Here is a 14,543-nt window from a genome sequence, read left to right on the forward strand (position 1 = left end):
GTATGTGGGATCCGAACCCTCAGGCGGGAGCGCCGCCGCGCTTCCCAAGTGGTGCACTTATACAGTGCGCCACCGGGCCGGCCCTAAAAAATTTATTCTTTAAAAATTTTTAACTTTTGGCATCTGCCTAGATCAAACCCTGGACGTTGGTTACTGTCAGCACCACACTCTAACCAACTGAGCTAACCAGCCAGCCCTATTTGTCTTTTTATTATTGAGTTGTAAGCATTCTTTATATATTTTTGACATACATCCTTTAGCAGATATATGACGTGCAAATATTTTCTCTCATTTGTTCACTCCCTCTTAAGTTGGAGTCTGTCCTTCCAGATTTCACCCTGATCTCAGCCCTGCTAAATCCTGGAAACTTCCCTGGAGATGCTACTTCCTGACTGTGTGAACCTGAGCAAGTGATTTAACCTCTCTGAACTTCATTTCCTTCATTTGCAAAGGGTGGGCAGTGAAGCCCGCCTCACTGGGCCATAGTGAGAAATGGCCATGGTGAGGACGTGAAAGCCATCTTTTAAATGTAGTGGCCAACAGCCAGTACAATTAGAACTCACCTTAAATCTATTTAAAAATTGTTAAGGCATTACCACTTAGTGGAAAATAATTTACTTAATGTAAATTGTATGATAGTAAATTACCTTATGCAAAATCACTTTATTTAATGTAAAGTCATTACTATTTAAAATCTATAAAATGTGGTGCCCACCAGTCACTCCTGTTGGAATCCAGGCATTGAGCACTCCAGTTCAAGAGAGACCAGTAGGCCCAGCGTTTGTCTCCTATCGCTCCTGACACACCACCAAAATAAAAGTGGAGAAGTTAAAAAAAGAATTAAGTCCACAGAAACAAATGTCGGGGGTGGTGGTTTCACCATCTTTCTCTTGAAACAAGAGATTTCAGCAAATGTGTGGAAGGTAGAAAACAGATGGGAGTGGGCCGACGGACGGAATGGGCCCAGCCTAGAACAGACTCCAGGAGGGTCGCAGGGAAGGTGGGAGTGGAGGCCTTGGGAGAGATCCTGCCTGACAGCCAGCAGCTCTGGTGGCAGGCAGAAGAGAAGAGGGGGCAGGAGGCAGGGCATGACATGCAGGTCTGTAAATGGGACTACAGCAGTTTGTCCTCCAGCCCTGTCTTTCACCTTGTGTAGAAAGCAGGCAGTAGCATTTACCCCCAGGCCAAAAAGCAGAAAATGGAAGTTTAGAAACTTCTCTAAAGAGAGTAAGGAAGTTGTCTGAGAAAGCTAAGACTTCTGGTATGTGTTTTGGTGACCTAGAGTGAAGGTCTCTTCATTCTGGCATTTGGGGGCTTTATTTACAGCTGGCTCTTGGCATCCTTGACTTAAAACAAAGCCTGCCAGTCACACGGCCCATCCTACCCCACACAGACCACACAGTCAAAATCTTCAGTTGTTGAGAGGCCTAGTAGCAAACTAATCCTCCTTACAAAACAGTATAGGAAACCCACCCCGGCCACCCAATCCTTTTATAAATATGAATAGATACCCAAGGAGCAGCAGCCATATGAAGAGAATTAGCACCATGAAAGAGATCAACCAAACAGAAAAACTGACCTGGGAAGAAATGGAATTAATTTGGAGAACAGAAGATCAGATTAGAAAATATTATGGCTATAAAACAAGAACAGGTTTTTATGAAAAACTAACAATCAGAAGATAAGAGATAATTCTGAAGGATTAAAATTATTATTAAAAAAAAAAAAAGAAATCAGAAAGCCTGGAAATAAAGTTGAAGATGTCTCCCAGGATACAGGGCAAAATGTTCAGAAGTTACTAAATATATATTTTTTTAAAAATGAGTTCTATATGGATCCTATCAAGCCCTAGAAAGAGTGAACAGAAAATGGAGGGGAGGAAATAGCCAAAGAAATAGCAGCAGAGAATTCCCCAGAGCCAAAGAAGGACAGTCTTTACATTAAAAGGACCCATTTGGTACCCAGCACAATAAATGAGAAAACACCCACACCTAGACACATCTTCATGAAATATCAGGGTGAAGAGGAAATCCTAAAAATTTTCAGAGCGAAAAAGCAGGCTCCAACAAAGGAATAGAATCCGACGAGCTCGCCATCCCATCAACAACACTCGGTTCTAAAAGATGAGGGAGAAATACTTCTAACATTCTAAAGGAAAATGGCTTTCAGATTCTATACCTATCACCATCAGTCAAATGAGGGAGAGAATATTTTCATACATTCAATGATTCACAAAATTTACTTTCCATGTACCCCCTTTTAGGAGGTTGTTTGAAGATGTATTCTAGCAAAATAAAGAAATAAACCAAGAAAGAGGAAGACATGGGACTCAGTGGGGNATGTATTCTAGCAAAATAAAGAAATAAACCAAGAAAGAGGAAGACATGGGACTCAGTGGGGCCAACCCAAGACTGCAGTCACAGGAAGTCCCAGAATGACAGTGAGGTTGCAGGGTTAGAAAGCAACCTGCCCTGAGGGAGTAGACGAGTGGATGGGTCAGAAAGAGAAGTTTCTAAGGAAATGGGAAATTTGATTGACTAGTGGGGTAATAGAAAATCTGAAAAAGTGAAAGATATACTAAAGTGTAAGAAAGAAAAGAAAGGCAATTAGAAACTCCAGGAAAAGCAAAAAGTGTGTAAGAAACTCATGGTTCAAACACAAAGGAAACTAAAATGTGGCAATGCTTTGAGTGTTTTTTGAGAATCAATTTGGCCATGATGCTAGGAGGAGATGTATTCTAGCAAAATAAAGAAATAAACCAAGAAAGAGGAAGACATGGGACTCAGTGGGGACAACCCAAGACTGCAGTCACAGGAAGTCCCAGAATGACAGTGAGGTTGCAGGGTTAGAAAGCAACCTGCCCTGAGGGAGTAGACGAGTGGATGGGTCAGAAAGAGAAGTTTCTAAGGAAATGGGAAATTTGATTGACTAGTGGGGTAATAGAAAATCTGAAAAAGTGAAAGATATACTAAAGTGTAAGAAAGAAAAGAAAGGCAATTAGAAACTCCAGGAAAAGCAAAAAGTGTGTAAGAAACTCATTGTTCAAACACAAAGGAAACTAAAATGTGGCAATGCTTTGAGTGTTTTTTGAGAATCAATTTGGCCATGATGCTAGGAGGGGTCTCCTACCAGTCACCCAAAGGTCCTGACACTGGATTTTAAGAGAAGAAATGAAGTCCTAAGATATTACTTGGCTCGGAAATGAATAATGTTTACATGTCATAATAACATAAATGCTGTTTATTGACTTTCAACTTTTAGAGTCAAACTATAGACAAAACATAAAGGTACTGGGTGTGCTTGAAGATCAGAACATAAATACTAGTGACCTTCACAATGCGAAAATAAGTGTAGCTGGCAGAAAGGAGGGGCGAAGGGTAGGGGTGCAAAAATCCTCACTTTCAAAGTGGGGAGTCAGGAAATTAGAAAAAAAAACAATGGCTTACACCATTGTGAACAAGAAACACTGGTCTTGAGTAAATTATTTACATACCACTGAAAGTTTCAAAAGTAAAAAATAGAAGATTTAAAAATAATAATTTAAGTTTCAAACATTGGGAGAAAAGAAAAGAAAAAAAGTAGACTAAGTGAGCCTAAATTCCTATCTTTCAGATTATGGGGCTTATATTGTATAAAGATGATAAACCAAGAAAGAAAGAAAAGCAAATTAACTAGAGATAGGGAGTTACCCACTATAGAGTTAGACAAACTTCTTAAAAAAATATCTGCTTTACCCAGGTTGGATGGGTGTGAAGTGGGGTGGGGGGAACACGTGGAAGGAAGACTGTTGCTTTTTATCGCAACCTCTTCTGAACCATTTGAGTGGTTACTATGTACATATAGTGCTATGACTCAAAAGGGATTAACAAGAAAAAGGACTCCAGGTGTTCCAAAAGAAACTCAGGTGGGTATCACGATTCCCTGCCTGCCATATGGCTGCCATTTAAACAATTTCCCCTTCTGTTGAAATCCCATCTTTGCCTCTTGGCAGGTCTTTGAATCGGGCATGTCACGTTTTTCAGCCTCAGTAAAAAGGGGACGATATCCTTACCTGGCCAGGTGTGGTGCAGATGACACGATGATGTACAAACATCCCAGTGCCTTCCTTCTCCCTTCCTTGCCTTCCTGAGCCCTTCCCTCCCTCCATCCTCGGGGAATGTTTGGAACCTGAGGTGTAAGACTGGCTTTAAAAATTCGATAGGAGAAGAGGCTTCAGTCCCTGAGAAACGTTCTTTGCAGCACAGCGGTGAACGGATGTTTTGCCTCGGTGCTGCTCCTGCCTTCCAAGGAACGGTCTGGACCAGCTGGTGTGTGCCTGTGCGTGTGTGTATCACAGCCTAGTGGTCCCTATTTAATACTTGGGAAGGGGGTGTCAGCTGGAGGCTGCCGTGCTGCAAGCTTCTTGCTGAAAACGGAGGGCAAGGGGGTGACTGCTTAATGACTAGATGTTAAATGTTCCAAACAATTTATACATTTAGAATCCTAAGTTTTCAAAACTCAGCCCGCCGCGCGGTTCTGCAGATCTTGTTTATAACACATTTGGCTAAAATTATCTCAGTGCATACTGCACCTCCTATGGCACAGATGCTCCGGAACCTGCAGCTCTGTTTTGATTCCAGATATTCGTGCTGAAGCTATTTGTGTTCGCCGTAAATGAAACACGAAACCGAGGAACCGTGGCGCTGGTGATTTTTATAAATATATGCCTAATCTTCGCAGCGGGCACTGGGGTTCAAGTTTTATTTATGTGTGTTTTTGCCTCCCTGTGCCCCAAGGGGCTTGTTTTCCCATGTGCCTACAGGGGCTTCTGCCTGTGTGAAGAGGAGGAGCCCCCAGGCTGGGGCAGAGTTTGATTCCATATGACTATGTCCCTGGCCCGGGAGGCAGCTCTTGGAGCAGGGCAAAGAACCTGGGCTTCGTATTCTACCACTTACTTTTGGCAATTCTTTCCCCCCCAGAGCCTTACCTTCTTTATCTGTGAAATAGGAACAATCCTAGTTCATACCTCACAGGGTTGTTATGAGGATTATATGAAATGCTCAATAAACAGTGGCTCATTCATTCAATGGATATTTACTGAGCACGAGGCCAGGGGTTTTCAAACCCTGCTGTGCATTAGGATCACATGGAGAGCTTTAAACAGTCCAGACATGCAGGCCCCACCCCAGATCAAGTGCATCAGAATTTCTGGGGGTGAGACCCAGGCAGCGGTGGTTTTTTAAAATTCCCCATGTGGGCTGACTGGTTAGCTCAGCTGGTTAGTAGAGTGTGGTGCTGATAACGTTCCCCAGGTGATCCCAATGTGCAACCAAGTTTGAGAAACACCAACCTAGATAAGTGCTTCTCAGACTTTTACGTGCACACAAGACCCCTGGGATTTGTTAAAATACAGATTATGGCAGAGTAGGTGGGGGGAGCGGGGTTGCTACAAGCTGCGTTTCTAACAAGTGCCTCGGTGATGCTGATGCTGCTGGTCCACAGACCACACTTTGCATAGCAAGGTTCCAGGCACCTGAATAGGTCCTGTGGGTACCAAGTGAGGCCATCAGAGGCAGTTGTTACCAACATAGATTTTACGAGAAGTACAATCAAAGAGAAGATGACAATAATAAATGTTACAAGAGAAGTACAGTACCCTACGGGAGCTCATAGGGAACCATTGGACCAAGCTTTGGGGTTGGGGATTGGAGGGAATCAGGACTGGCTTCCTGGAACAAGGTAAGTGTTAGTTGGAGTTTCCAGGTGAAGCTGGAGCTGTAAGCAGGGTCAGGGTCAGGAAGCAGCTTATCAGCCCTTAAGGTTAAAAGGTTTGACCTTTATCCTGATAGAAAGAGATGGAGAAAGCAGTGAAAAGTTTAAAGGGGGAAGAGATGCAATTGGCTTTGCCTTGTAGGGTTATCAGTTGTTCCATCTGCCCTTGTTTTCATCACCATCAGCAAAGCACATCTGCACATAGAACTGGATAACAAGTGATCAATGAGAAGGGCAATTAAAGTACCTACTATGTACAGAGCTCAGGCCATGTGCTCCTGGGAGACACCAAGGACACCCTGACCCCATCCCAGTCCTCTGAACGCTCTCAACCTGTGTGTGGTTGGGCAGAAGAGGGAGACAGACATACAGATCTGTGGGTATGAATGGATCCTGGTAGATTCTGGGAGAGCAGAATAGCGGGTGATAGGAATAAAAGGGGCAGAGGCAGGGGTCTGCACAGACCAGAGCGTCTGAGAAGGTTTCTGCGAGGAGGAGGAGTTTGGAGGCTGGTACAACTTCAACTGGCAGAGAAGAAAGGAAAGAGCATTCCAGAGAGCATGCTGAGAGAACGGTGCTGGACCAGCACAGCTGCATAGCGGTGTGATGGCAGGGACCAGCGCTGTCTTCAACCCCACCGATTCCCCAGTGCCCAGCACAGAGTTGGTACTCAATAAGTGTCTGTTGAGTGAATGTCGATAGTAGAGTGGTGTTCTGGACTGAAAGCTTGTGTCGCCCCCCAAATTCATATATTGAAGCCCTAATCCTCAGTATGACGATATTTAAAGATGAGACCTTTGGGAGGTGATTAGGGTTAGATGAAGTCACAAAGGTGGGGCCCTCATGATGGGATTAGTTTCTTTATAAGAAAAGACAACAGAAAGACAACAGAGTGTGCATTTTCTCTCTCCTCTCTCTCTCTCTCTCTTTCTCTCTCTCTCTCTCTCTCTATATATATATATATATATTTTTTTTTTTTTTCCTCTCCCCACCGTGTAAAGACACAGTAAGGCAGCAGCTATGTGCAAGCCAGGAAGAGAGCCCTCATCGGGAACTGAATTGACCGGTGCCTTGATCTCAGACTTCCCAGCCTCCAGAACTGTGAGAAAATAAAGTTCTGTTGTTTAAGCCACACAGTCGATGGTATTTTGTTGTGGCAGTCCAAGCAGACTAATACAGGTGGAGTCTGAGGTTGAAAGGTTGGGCTGTATAGGTAGGTCAGTTCTGCCGGCAGTCAGGGCTCATTTTCAGCTGGCATCCTCTTAAGATATTATCACATTTCTGTTCAGTTTGTTCAGTTGCTGGCCCAAGTCCCTAGTGAGCCCAACACTGCCACCCCAGATACCAGGCCACCTTGGCCTTCCCCTGAAATGTCTGGACCTCTCTACTCTCCAGCAACTAAAGGGTTAATGTTCTGAACACCAGGTGACCTTTGGGACCCTACTCCAAGGACAATGACACTGATTGTCAGGGCCACACAGTCAAATATTGGGAATCTCACTCCTGGCTGCTGGTAACAGAAGCCACCTCTGGGAAGCCCAAGTCCGAGTGAGGATGAGTTGAAGGACCTGGCTGGCTCACTGAGGGCAAGGGTTGGGTGCGTGAGCTGACAGACCAGGTCTGAAGCCCCAGTAGCACAGTCAAATATTGGGAATCTCACTCCTGGCTGCTGGTAACAGAAGCCACCTCTGGGAAGCCAAAGTCCGAGTGAGGATGAGTTGAAGGACCTGGCTGGCTCACTGAGGGCAAGGGTTGGGTGCGTGAGCTGACAGACCAGGTCTGAAGCCCCAGTAGCCTGCCCAGGAAATGCTGTTTCTGTCCTGTGCCCTGCTCTCTCCATGCTTCCGGTCCACTCCTCTGCCTCTCTGACAACTGGGTCTCCATGGCAGGACATGGCCAACAAGGCCTCTTGAGTTTACAAGTCCTGAGGTTCATCTGTCCAAGGAGACTGACCTCTCATGGCAGTTCCAGGTCCAAAATTCCAGGGAAGGCCTCCGATTGATCCTGCTTGAGCATTTGCCCACCCCTGGATCAGTCAACTCTGGTTCAGGGTGGGTCGTGTTGACTAATGGGGTTGCTCATGCTATAATCCTGTGAATGGAATGAGTGTGTGTTGTGTTGGGAGTAGGGGATTAAGGGAAAGTTTCCAGAAGGAGGACAGGAGTCCCAGAGATGGGAAGAGGCTGGACAGCCAAAGAATAAGTGTCTGCTGCACTAAACCAAGGAGTGTGGGCTTTATAAACAGGCCGTGAGAAGCCGCAGAAGGTTTTGGAGCACAGGTTGATCAGATTTAGGAAAGATTATTCTAGTAGCAATGAAGAGGAAGACTGCAGTTGTGCAGCCGAGAAGTGATGAGGACCCGCATCAAGGGCAGCGAAGCTGGCAGGAGAGGAAAGGATGCAGGAAAAGGTGGGGAATGCATGCCAGGAAGGAGCCCAGACAAGTCCCGTCTCTAGTCTTGGTGACTTGGAGCCCACTGATTATGTGGGGGTCATTACTGTGCATGGTGATGGGAGTGAACCCTGGAGAAGGCCGACATTTTACATCTGGAGTCCCCCTGAGTCCCTTCCTGGGGTGGCTGAAGATGGGAGGGGACCTGAGATTCATTCTCATCACAAGCAGTTGGGATGATTTTGTACACCTCGCAAAGGGGTCTGGGACTGATGCTTTCACAGCTGCCTTTGCTGAGAGCTCAAGCTTCTCAAAGCCTGTAGAAGAAAGGGCTATCTTCTACAGCAGGGGTCAGCAAACTACTCTGTCTTTGAACACAACCCCACCCATACATTTGTGAATTGTTTTGCCTGCAAAGCCTAAAATATTTATTATCTGGCCCTTTCCAGAGAAAAGTTTGTTGACCCCTGTTGGGTATCCATTGACCCTAGCTCCCCTCCCTTTGCCATCGCCAGCCTGCCCCAGAGCCCAGGGACTGCAAATCTCTTCTTCCACAGGGTGGAACTCCGACAGCCTATATCTCCATTTTAAATTCAAATGTGTGAGTCCTGGTTTACCAGGGCTCATCAGTCAGTTCCAAAGTCATTACCAGGAGGCTTGGCTCAAGTGCTCACGCAAATAGGTGCCTGGGTGTTCCCCACATCACAGCATTCCCCGGCAGCACCTGGATCCTCTGCTTTCAACGCTCTTGGAGAGTAGGTGTCAAGGAATTTGCAGGAAAGTGGCGGCTGATTATTAAGTTGCAGAATGGATGGGATAGCAGACTCTCAGAGAAGAAATGCTGACAATACAACTGTGAGGGGCTGTCGAGGAAGGGAGGGCAGCTGGAGAGGCGAGTGTGAGCAGCCCAGCCACCGCCAGAGCTCAGCCACCACGGAAGGAGGGCACAATTGTGGACAGGACTTGGGAGGAGCGCATGAGGCTCGGAACGCGGGCGTGAAGGTTTGAGGCTGGAACAAAACAGAAGGTGCTTCAGGGGTGTGTCTGGGGAGAAAGACACAACAGAGACACACTGCTTGGCGCAGGTGTGATGTAACAGAACATTCTGGTTTTCTTCCTGCCCCTCACGAAGGAGAAAGTTGTTTAGAAAGAAGGAAGAGCTAGACTTAACAGAGTGGCTACTGTACCAGGTACAAATCAGGCATGAAGTGTCTTGTTATTTTAAAGTTTCTTAGTGAAGTAAAACACATATACAGAAAAGTGCACAAATCATAAGGATACAGATCAATAACTTTTCACGACCTGAATGCACCCCCTGCTGTCCCCATTCTAGTCACCATCTCCCCCAAGGGCAGCCATTACCCCAACTTCTAACACCACAGACTGGCTTTGCCTGTTTTTGAACTGATTATAAATGGAATCACAAAAGGTGATTGCTTTTGTGTCTGGCTTCTTTCACTCAGCATCATAAGGTCCACCCACGCTGATGTCTGTGGTTGTGGTGTATTCACTTTTATTGCTGTGCTATGTGCGGACTGTGCAGTGTGTGTGTGTCTCCACTCAGGTGGACTTTGCAGAGTTTCCAGCTTGGGGCTGCTATGAATAGTTCTGCTATGAACATCCTAGAATTGTGGTTTGATGAACGTGTGTGTGCATTTCTGTACTGTATACTTAGAGATGGAGTTGCCAGGTCACAGGGTAGGTGTATGTCAGCTTGGGGCTGCTATGAATAGTTCTGCTATGAACATCCTAGAATTGTGGTTTGATGAACGTATGTGTGCATTTCTGTACTGTATACTTAGAGATGGAGTTGCCAGGTCACAGGGTAGGTGTATGTTTAGCTTTAGTTGACACTGATTAGGCATAATTCTTATTCACATTTTATAAAAAAGGGGACCAAGGTTCAGAGAGGGGAAGTGACTTGCCCAAAGATATCAGATTCCAGGGACTCCGAAACCTCTGCCATTTTCTCCCACAGGATCAGCCTTTGGAGAGGTCTCTAGTGGTGGGCTCTGGGGCTCTGCACTGTTAGTCAATGTTTTTAAACAATTGAACAAACTTGTTGAAGACACACACAAAAACGACCTGTGCTGGCCCGAAGCTCGGAGGGATGGTGCAAGTGTAGGAATTGAAAAAGTGTCGTGGAGTTTGCTTTGATAAGAATCACCTGTCTCACTAGGTAGGGTCCAGGCTGTGGCAAGAGCAAGCAGGGACCATGTGGGATTGGGGCTGGAGGGGAGGGGAGGCGATGTCAGACCCAGCCTAGGACCCACGGGTGGAGTCAAGGGACAAAGCCCGTGTGGATGCTGGAGTATGAGCATGGGGGGGAGAAGAGGCAGGAGCCAAGGGGGTCCTGGAGCTGGGAAACCAGAAAAGGCTGCAAGTGGCAGTGACATGGGGACAGGATTCTGGGCAGTAGGTTTTCTTCCAGTTTCTGAGGGTGTCTGGCTAATGGGCAGTCTTACTCTCAGGTGCTCCCCTGTCTGACCAGGCTCTGCAGAACCTTCCAGGGTGGCCTGGACACTGCCGGGTATGTGCTCCGGGGGTGGAGAATGGGCTTGTGTGGTAGGTAATCTTTGAGTGTGTGCATCCAAGGGGATAAATGTACGTGAGCTGGTGTGGACAGATCAAGGGTGGCACCCACGTTCACACCTGTAGACTCTCCTCCCTTTGAGTGTGGGACCTCTGACTTACTCCTAACCAAGAGCATATGCAGAGGTGATGGGAGGTCACTCCTGTGATTAGGTTACCACACAAGCACACATATGCATACATATATACATATGCCTGCATGCACACGTACTCATACACACACACACAACTGTCTTTCTGGCATAAACTAGGGAAATCCTCCTTGCTGGTTTGACGAAGTAGGTGGCCTCGTGGCAAGGAACTGCAGGGACCTTCAGTCAGCAGCCATGAAAAAATGACTTCTGCCAATAGCCTGAGTGAATCTGGAAGGGGATTTGTCCCCAGTAGAGCCTCTGGATGAAAAGGTATCCCAGCCAATATCTTGACTGCAGCCATGTGCGACCCCAAGCAGAGAACACGGCTAAGCTATGCCCAACACCTGACCCACAGAAACCATGACACAATAAATAGGTATTGTTTTAAGCTGCCAAGTTTGTGGTCATTAGTTATGCAGCAATAGAAAACCAATACAGCTGGGGTGTCCGTGGCTTGTGCAAGGTGTGTGGTCGCCCTGGGGGCTGTGTCAGCGGGTGTGGATTTGGGTGGCGTGGTTTTGAATGTGCTTGAGCACGTGTCTGGGCGTGTGGATGTTTGGGAAGGTGTGTGTGTGCATGTGTTGAGTGGCCAAGGGGTGTGAATGCGTGTGCCAGCATCGGTACACGTACTTGTCTGTGCGTGAACAAGGGTGTGTGTGCACACACGTGTGTGCGGTGCCCCCCTTCTCTTTCATTACTTCCTCCCTAGGTTTGATGTTGTGGGTGAATAAAATTTAAAGAGCTCTAAATTTTTTTAAAAGAGCCCTGAAGGGAGTGGAGCTTTTGTGCGTGAGTCATTACCAGGAACACCTGTGAACTGTTGATTTTAATTGGGCCGCAGCTGTCAGGTTGTGGAGCAGGAGGGACTGGTCCCTTGGCTTGTCTGTCCCTGCCCCCACCTCCTGTCAGATCTTTGGGTAGGCAGCAGGGGCAGGAGGGGGGGATGGCCCCTTGAACCCTAGTCCTGTCCCCATCTGGCCCAGGTCCTCAGTCCCCCTAGGAGGCAGCGGGAAGGGGCTCAGTGCCACTGGGAGAGGATCTGGGTCTGTCTCTAGACCCCAGCTTTGGCTTCACGCCTCATCACAGCCTTGGGGCTCCAGCCAGCTGCCTCTGACTTCCCTGTGCCAGGCATCACCTACCCACTGGGCACTCCCACACGAGGCGGTGCAAATGTGTGCACACACACTCACGCACACTGATGCTCAGACATGCGAGCTCACACTTTAGTAAGCACAACAGCAGATGTTGATAGACACCCACCATGTGCCAGGCACTTTTCTAAGCACTCTACACACAATTGCAGTGAATTCTCACAACAACCTGTGATGTGGGTACTAATTATCCCCATTTTATCAATGAGGAAACTGAGGCACGGTGGGGTTAAGTAACTTGTCTAAGGTCTCACAGTTAGTAATGCACAGTCACAGCTGTACTAATCTAAACACACACTCACACACACAGACTTGTACACACCTGCATTCTCCAAAGACATCCCATGCTCACACTTACAGATACTCACACACATTTTACAAAAATGTCCAGATTCTTACCTTTCCCCACAATCCACACTCACATGCTCCACTAGACACTCACACATGCACACGCACATTATGACACATGTGAATAGTGCCTCAAGCACACAGGTGTATCCACCACCCACGTGTAAGCAGACACCTGGCTCATTCACCCTCAAACACGACACACCACATCCCCCTTTGAACACATGACACATGTGAATAGTGCCTCAAGCACACAGGTGTATCCACCACCCATGTGTAAGCAGACACCTGGCTCATTCACCCTCAAACACGACACACCACATCCCCCTTTGAACAACCTCACAGTACACACTCAGCCACCCGCACTAACCACAAACGTGGTAATGTGTGTGCCCACACTCAATAGCCATCAGACAGCCCCTCATAGGCTCAGCCCACATCTAAAAACAGACAGTGCATCCCCCCACAGATCTGCACCCTCCACACAGATGGCACCCCCTGCAGATCTATCTATACCCCCCACAGATCTACACCCACGTGTAACTGCACACCCCCACAGACCTGCACACCTCTCACAGATCCACACAACCACAGATCTGTATGCCCCGATCTGTACCCCCTATAGATCTGCATTTCCCCCACAGATCCACATACTTCTCCCCACAGATCTGCACCCCACAAGTCTACATGTCCCCCTCCCTCTAGGCCTGTCCCCTCCCCCCACAGATCTACATCACCCCCAGATCTGCCCCTCCCCCCACAGGTCTACACCCCCCGCCCCGATCTGCACCTCGCCCACCCACTCCCTGAGGGCAGGGGGTTTGCTGCTTCGGGTTTGCTTCTCTGTGGCCCCACAGTGTGCAGCTCACAGATGCCCACGGGGGGTGGGCCGAGTAAGCTTCTGCCAATCTCACACCTGCTGGCCTGCAGGGGCTGGATGGGGAGGTGCCCCTCAGGGCCCTGGGAGATGGCTGAACCCTGCCTACCATCTACACCAATCCAATCCATTGTCTGTGTTCATGTTGCTGTCACATACAGGAGGCAGGGCATGGCACAGGACCCTGGCATGTGCAGGCACTGGCTGAAATGCCCACCCTTTCTCTCCCGCTCAGGAACTCACAGCAGAAAGCAAGTGAATAGGAATGATGTCAGCACAGAGATGACCCTAAATCCTCCAGCACATGACTTATTATTAGTGCTGCTCATGGGCCTCCTAGCAGGATCTGCCAGGATCCTGGGGTCACTCTTAATCTTAATATCTAAACACAATGACCACCCCCATCCCATGAACAGCAGGATCGAGCCTCCCTCCTGCCTCTGCCCCCACATTAGCCCTGCCCCTCAAGGCCACCTGGTCACTTTCCTTTGCTCTATTTGGGGAAGCCCATGTTACAGCCTGTTTCCTTGATGTCTCCGTGTCTTCCTGCCCAGCTCTCTCCCAGGCCACTGTTGGGTGCAGAATGGCACTCCAGAACTGCCATCCCCCTGCCTTCATCCCCCAAAGAATGGCTCACCCAAGGGTGTTGAGTGTAACAGACTTACATGGTTGAGGAAACAGCAAGGAACTCCCACCTCGAGGAGGAAGCAACTTTGCATGGAAGTCAGGCATGGTCCATCCCAGACGGCATCAGACCCCACACCGTGGAGAACGTCTCTCACCTCTGTGCACCGTCCTCGGTTGCAGTGGGTCTCCCTCTAGACTCTTCTCTTCTTCCAGGGCTCTCATTCTCAGTGCCCATGGGCAACTCTGAACTCCCATGTGTGCAGAGCCGTTTGACTCCTCCCTGTCTGAATTCCTCCCCCGGGTCCTGTCAAGAGGCCTTGCCTGACCAAACAGGCCCACCAGGGTGTTTGCCTTGATAAAGGAGTAGTGTTCCCCCAAGAAGGGCTCCTGCACCCTCCCAGGCCAGCTGGCTCATAGCTACTGCCATCTTTCATAAAAGCAGTTTCTCCTCTCCTTAACATCTGTACAAGTGACTTGCCCCACACCATGTAGTGATTCCATGTAGTTCAGCTAAGTCACCTGCCTGGGGCCACCCGTGAGTTGGAGGAGAAACAGGTGCGAACCCAAACCCCTACCCGCAGGAAGGGCAAGCAAGTCTGTACTCAGTGGGAGGAAAATCAATGCTGAAAAATATATCTCAAATGCTGCCATAGAGAAGGGCTCACCTCTCCC

The sequence above is a fragment of the Galeopterus variegatus genome, unplaced genomic scaffold, assembly GCF_000696425.1.
Source record: "Galeopterus variegatus unplaced genomic scaffold, G_variegatus-3.0.2 Scaffold367, whole genome shotgun sequence".
NCBI lineage: Eukaryota > Metazoa > Chordata > Mammalia > Dermoptera > Cynocephalidae > Galeopterus > Galeopterus variegatus.